Source organism: Rhinopithecus bieti, unplaced genomic scaffold, assembly GCF_001698545.2.
Source record: "Rhinopithecus bieti isolate Rb0 unplaced genomic scaffold, ASM169854v2 scaffold_13375, whole genome shotgun sequence".
Taxonomy (NCBI): domain Eukaryota; kingdom Metazoa; phylum Chordata; class Mammalia; order Primates; family Cercopithecidae; genus Rhinopithecus; species Rhinopithecus bieti.
In genome coordinates this window covers 1,397,311-1,403,950 of record NW_016807628.1, presented here as the reverse complement: position 1 = coordinate 1,403,950, position 6,640 = coordinate 1,397,311, and the positions used below count along the sequence as shown (strand labels likewise).

The window sequence follows — 6,640 nt, the reverse complement described above, 5'->3', positions numbered from 1 at the left end:
TCAATGACAGAAAAGTGTGACAATCTGTTTACCATTTTCCTTTGCTTTTGAGAAACTGATGGTGCTACATTACCCCCAAAGCCTTTGTTTGTTGGTGGTTTGGGGTTGAACATCTGAGACAACCTATCCAATCATCATCCTCTAATCTCCTGGTAACACTGGGTAGCTCCAGGATTGGCAAATAGTTGGCGCTGAACCAATTGGAATTCTTCCCTTGAACTTTGCAGACTGTAAGCAGGAGAAATCAGCAGTCTGTCCTCAGTGGTTGGAGCTGTAAGACTTAAAACCTGGATGTTCTTGAAGACCATGTTTCCTGCCATGCCAAGAAAACCAGGCTGCAGACAGTGAAAATTAACAGAAGAGGCAAAGAGAAACAGAAAGGTAAAACACAGAGATTCTGAATAGCATTCGCTATTTGTTACTGTTATTGTTCCTAAAATTAGTCACCTTCCTTGACCTTCCCCCAGCTTGACTGGTCAATCTTTACTGGAATCCATGAGCCAGTATTTTCCCTTTTGTAGCTAAAGTGGTGTGAATTTCATTTCTGTTACTTCCAACTGAAACAGCCCTGATGGATATAGGCAGAAGTAGAATGTGGACTAAAAAGGGATTCTGTGTCACAAAGCTATTTTCATGAACCTCTGTGTCACCCATTAAAGAGATATAAGGAGAACACATTCTGTATTTATTATTTATTTAGGACTACAAACGCATTACCCTTGGAAGTTAAAAAAAAAAATAGATAAGACACTTGCTGTCCGTGAACTCACAGTTACAAATAATTAGAATTTTTATTCACTTCTGTACACTCAGCACCTGGCCCCAGGACTGGCACCTAGCAAGATTTCGTAAGTATTTGTTGAATAAATAGATGGGATACCCAGAATTATGGAATGATTGCAAGGTAATGGGGACATAGAGGAGGAAAATAAAATTCTGCTAGGGTAGGGGAGTTGTAAATGGTTCCAGCAAAGTTTCCCAAAGAGGAGGATGTATTTGAACTGAGCCTTGAAGGATGTGTAGGCTTTTGGTAGGTAGAAAAGGAAATATGCAAGATTGAAGTTCAGACAGTGGGAAACATACATGTTACGGCCAGAGGCATAAAGTGCATGGCAAATTACAAAAACCGAAGTTCCAGGAGGCTGGATGATGGTGTTAGAGAAAGCTGGGAGAAGGAACTGGTGAGGTAGGCTGGGCTGAGTAATGCAAATAGAGAAGATTAAATATTTACATAAGCTCATTAGTGACACTGTGTGCATGTGACAAGTATGATTTAGTTTAAACCTCCAAGGTTTAAATACCCTAAGTGCAACTGTATCTTTTTTGAAATTCATTACATGACATTAATAGGCTCTTTCTCAGCTTCAGTAGTGATCATATTCATGATTTACTCCATCTCTCGTCCCTGGGGTCAGGGACAGTCCATTCTGACCTCCATCCGTCCTCTCACACCTTCCTCAGGAACAAAACATTGGCTGCTAGAAAGCTCCCATTTTTTTGTCCCATATAAAGGGAAGCAATTTTGTTTCTAAAGATTTAACAGGAGAATTCCCATTATTATGAGAATGAATAAAAAAGGGACTCTGTGTCACAAAGCTATTTTCTTGATTTTCTGTGTCACCCATTAAATGCAATTCTATAAGAATCCTTTTTTTTTTGTTTTTGAACAGAAAGAGGTTTAATTGGACTTACAGTTCCACATGACTGGGAAGAATTCTTTAAGAACTTGTCAGAAGTCCTATAACATGGTAGGTATATCCTAGAAATATCTAAGCTCTCAAAGTCCTCAAGGACAGAATCTCTTCTTCTAAAGACCTTAGCCTTATTGAGGGGACAAGATCAATATCATTAAGTTTGACAGAATCACTTGCTTTTCCAAAATGTTTGTAAAATGTTTATAGATTACAAAGCACTTTTGTGTGTCTTCTTATATTTGACCTTATCTGTGCAGTGGATGGTAATTAAGGATTATTATGATATATTAGGCAGTGGCTAAGGGCTCTGAAGAAAGGCAACACTGAGTCCGAACCCTAAATTTCAATTAGGTTATCAGTTCAATTGGGTTAAGTTTTGCTGTAGTAACAAAGAACCCTGAGATCTCAGTGATTTAACACAACAAAAGTGTATTTCTCATCGACGCCTGTGGCCACTGAGGGGTGGTTAGGGGCTCTTCTTCTCACAGCCTTGCACCAGAACTCAGGATGATGGAGGAACCACCTTCTCAAGTGTTGCTTTCAGAGGGGAAGAGAGCTCTGGAGGGTCTCAAATCACCGATTAAATGCTTTCGTTCAGAGGTAGCATACTAACCACTCACAGCTCCTTGGTCAGAACCAGGTTCATGACCTTAGCAAAATACTACCAGGTGGGCCACTTGCTAAAGATAAGCAAGTCATACTTTTTGCTATGTGGTTTCTAGTAGTTAATGCAAAGAGGTTTATCTTTATTATATCTGTAATTTTTTGGTGTCTATCAAACTTAAAAACAAAACATTGCTCAAGATAAGTAGATAAGTAATTACTCCTGAGGCTGAACAAAATTTGAAACTTGCTGAAAATACAGATTCCTGAACCTCACCCCCAGAAAGTTTGACTAATAAGACTAATCAGAGATGGTTCAAGTGGAACATACCAGGACAGATGAACTGATTATTGAAATATTAAAATAATTCTTTATTTGTTGGTAAATACCAAATGTCACAGTCCCTCTGACATTTGTCTACCGCCTAATCCGACTAACTGTCCTGACCCTAACCCAGGACTCCTTGCAATTCCCCAGTGAATGAAAGAGTAATATTTTGCAGAGCTGAGTGTTCTGAAGTCCCTTATGGCTGCAAGTGATGTTCTGCCTCATTGGTATCATTCCCCCCAGTTGTTAAATGTTTTATATTTGACCTTTGATGGTAATGCCTGGGAACCGGAATTATATCAAGTACCCCAGAAAATTCTGATTCAGAAGAATACTGTCCATCCTTTTAGAAACACTGATCATACGACCTGATGAGCCAACCATGATAGTGACTGTATCAGAAATGCCCTAATGGAAGAATGCAGAGGATGCAACAAGACCACAGGAACGGGACCCAGGCTTCTGGCAATGGGGGATTGTCATTGTTGGGGAATCTTCCAAGGAGAGATAAAGTTAGCAACACCTTGAAAGCCACTCCAGGGCTAAGACCCAAAATAAGTAGAAGCCTTGGTTGACTTTCTCAGCTTAACAAGAGATACAAAATGTCTATATATGCAACGGCCAGAGATGATGAAGCAGCTGCCTGCAGAATGAATACAAAATGGCAGCATGGAGGAGGTAGAGAGAGGGACTTCCTTCCAGCTGGTCCGGGGACAGAAAAGGACCATTTCCCCCTTTCTGTATCTACCCAACATGCATCACATATGAGTATGTCAGAAGTGCATATTGGAGTACTGTGGGAATTAATGGAATTTGGAGTGATGTAGTGGATTAAAGAATTCCTTTTCAGAAATAGTTGCTCCTTCTCTTACACTTCCATGAGAGAAATATACTTCATTTTGGATCTTGAGTATCATCACCTGACTTGTGTCTGCCAATGGAATCTTAGCAGACGGGATGTAGCAGGGACTTGAAATGTGTTCGTGTGTTTGTTTGTGTAAGTGTACTCTGGTGTGTCCCCCATGACTATGAGAAAGACATGCCCAGACTAGCTCACTGACGCCACAGGGAGGATGAGATCAGCTGCTCACGGGCATGTGAACTAAGTAAGTGCCTATTGCTCTATGCCACTGAGATTTTGTGTTTGTGTGTTGTGCAGCTACTGCTAACTACTGGGGAGGTTTATAACAAAATGTGTCAAGGGTCAGAGAAGTCCACCCAAATCAGACTGAACTGTCTTTCCTATTTTGCTCCAAGGTAGCTGAGCTATTGGCCATGGTTCCAGGATATTCTCTTAATAATAGAAGAAGGTCAAGCAAATAAAACCCAAAGGATTTAAAGTCTACAGATAAACATAACACTGTATTTTCACAATTTATGGAGCACTATGGTGTGCCAGGTTCCGTGGTGTGTGTGTTAGATGGATTAGTTCATCAAATTAAAGTTTCTCTGTCAATCGGCCCCATGTCCCTATACTCTTTTTGGAGAAATTGTGGGGCCCACAGGGGGACCCGTATGCAGACTGTGCATTTTTTGGTTCCTGTCTAGACCATTCAACCCAAAACTGAAATAGCTGAACTGAACAAGGGGCTGAGCGTTAGGGAGTTGAAGTAGGGGAAAGGCAAGGCTGGGGAGCTTAAAAATAGTGGGAAAAACATTGCATAAGGCCTTGGAGATAAACAATGCAGTAGTTTCAGTGTCTCTTCCCATGACCCAAATCACGGGTCTTGGGAGTGTGTGATGGTTGTTTCTGGGTCATGAAAAGGTATTCACTTTCCAGTAAAAGGAAGGGTCCCACACCAAATAGCCTCTGGCGGTCTTATTAAAAGGCCACGGTGGGGTCAGCGTGGGACTCTATCAGTATCAGAAGAAGAGTATAATAGTGGCTGACATGCCCTGAGCTTTAATGTTGTGCAAGTCAGAGGAATAAATGCTTTGTATGAATTATCTGCCTTAACGCTCGGGAGCATGTGTCCAAACTCTCCCAATTGTACCCACAAGGAAACTGGGGTTTGGGGACGCGGAATCACTTCCCAAGTAAATAACTCAAAGGGCTGGAGTTGGGATTTAGAATCAGAATCCATGATTTTCTAAATTTCATGCCATCATTAACAATTAATTATATATTGAGAAATGATGCATTTGAAATCTAAAAATCAAAATTCAATTTCAATCATGTGTTTCTGAGGAATAAGGCAGGGGAAAAGTTAGACTCTCAGCAGAAAGTAAAGCTACTGTCAGCCTCTTAGATAGTACATTTTACCTCACTTCAACTCACACTGAGAATCTCCAAGTCCCTGGTGACTGGACAGTCTCATGTGAGCCAATTGTTTTAGGACAAGGCAAAAAAGTAGAGAAGTCTTTATAAATTGCATGAGCCCCCAGTTCCTACAGACTCCAGAGCTCTTGAGACATGAGGTATGGGGGGAGGTTTGAGGTGGCTGTGAGGCACAGGTTGGTGTGAAAACCCAACCTCCCCATTTTAGCGAGAGAGAAACTGAAGTCCGAGAGGAGAAGTGATTTTCCCAAGGGTCCACAGTGAGAGAGTGGGGACTCCCACCCTGAAGCCAGGTGGTCCCACACCCAGACCAGTGCTCTATCTGCTGTGTCATGCCCCCTTCTTTTGTCAGTTCTGGGGTGTGACTCATGGGAGGAGCTGATGTGGGACTCTGCCATCCCAGGGGCTTTCTCTGACAAATGTCACTTTCTGGTTTTGAGGAATGAAGGAAGAGCTCCAAAAAATCAAGTGTTTGTAAACTAGTGTATTTTGTATTGTTCCTTAAGTTGTCCCCTCATGGATTTCCTCTCTTGGTCTTTTTAACTTTTTTTTGGTTGGAAGAAGGGGCTTGCTCACCACCTCCATCATGACGATATCAGAGCTAGAGCTAACGAGAACATTTAGAGGTGCATCAGCCTGAGAAAGTGAGAAAAAAGAAACCCTTATATGTGATTCTTGGTAGAGAAAATTCTCAATATGTTCTTCCACATGTAAACTTGGCTTTATTATCTTTGTGAGTGTGCACATGCGTGATGGGGCTACAGTCCACTGTTCATTGAACATGTGGTTTCTGAGGAGCTGTAAGACCTTGCAGGGATTTAAGAGATGGCAACATAGTCCCATCCAACATGTCCATCAAGATTGGCTTCATCAAGCCTCTTTGCTTACAAGGAACAGAAATCTGCTCAGAACAGCCCAAGTATACCAGAGATACTTTTGAAAGGATCCAGGGATGTCTCCCAGAAGGGATATGAATGGGAATCAGGACTTGGCAAGTCAGGAGTACGTCAGTGTTTCTCCTAGGGTGCCGTGGCGCCTCCATTTTGTTTCTCTCTGTGAAATCTCTGTGAATCTCCTTTTGTGGATTCGATCAGTCAGTTTTCTCAGTTGCAAATAAGAAATTCTAGCTGTATCAGGAGGGGACAGTGGTGTTCCCATTGTTTTTAATCCAGTCCAAACTGACTATGTGTGGGTCACCCTCCCTGTAAAGCAGTGAATGGTGTTTCCTGCAGCTTCTTGTTCACATTTTGACATTTCATAGGATTTTATTCTATGCTGCCTTCTACCAAGCCGTTTGCAGGTGCTCAGGCAAGCTACCCTTGCCGAAGGAGAGAAAACTGGAGTGATCAGAATGATGGGTTGAGTGTGTTTCATTTCAGGAGAAAAGGTGATTTGATGATGAGCAGGTTATTTGGAAAGCAACAGCTTCACAGATGGGAAGTCTTGTGACTGCTGTAATCTTAACAACGAACACTTTTTTTTTGATAGCGTGCTACATGCCAGAAAGGACTCTAAGCATTTCCCACATATCAGCTCATTTAATCCTCACAAAAATCCAATGTAACAGTATAATTATGGGCTCCCATTTACAATCCAGGAACCTGAGGTACAGGGAGTTTAACCTAATTTGTCCAAAATAGAACTGGGATTTGAACCCCGGACAGTCTAGCTTCAGAGCCTGCATTCTTAACCACTATTCCAGTCAGTATTCTATGGTAGCATTAGTGCATTAACTAT

At 41.7% G+C, this 6,640-nt stretch overlaps 1 long non-coding RNA gene across 2 annotated transcripts in view; it reads left to right on the top strand.

Annotated features, from left to right (window-relative positions):
• The first annotated feature begins 253 nt into the window (after positions 1 to 253).
• Positions 254 to 6,640, top strand: part of LOC108536314 (uncharacterized) — a 90,630-nt gene continuing 84,243 nt past the window's right edge. The window contains exons 1-3 of one of the 2 annotated variants that reach the window (XR_001887481.1): positions 254 to 381; positions 1,671 to 1,748; positions 2,976 to 3,369. This is a non-coding gene — a long non-coding RNA (uncharacterized LOC108536314). Of the gene's footprint in view, positions 382 to 1,670; positions 1,749 to 2,975; positions 3,370 to 6,640 lie in introns of those variants that run through there. The other variant, XR_001887482.1, reaches the window with a different exon arrangement.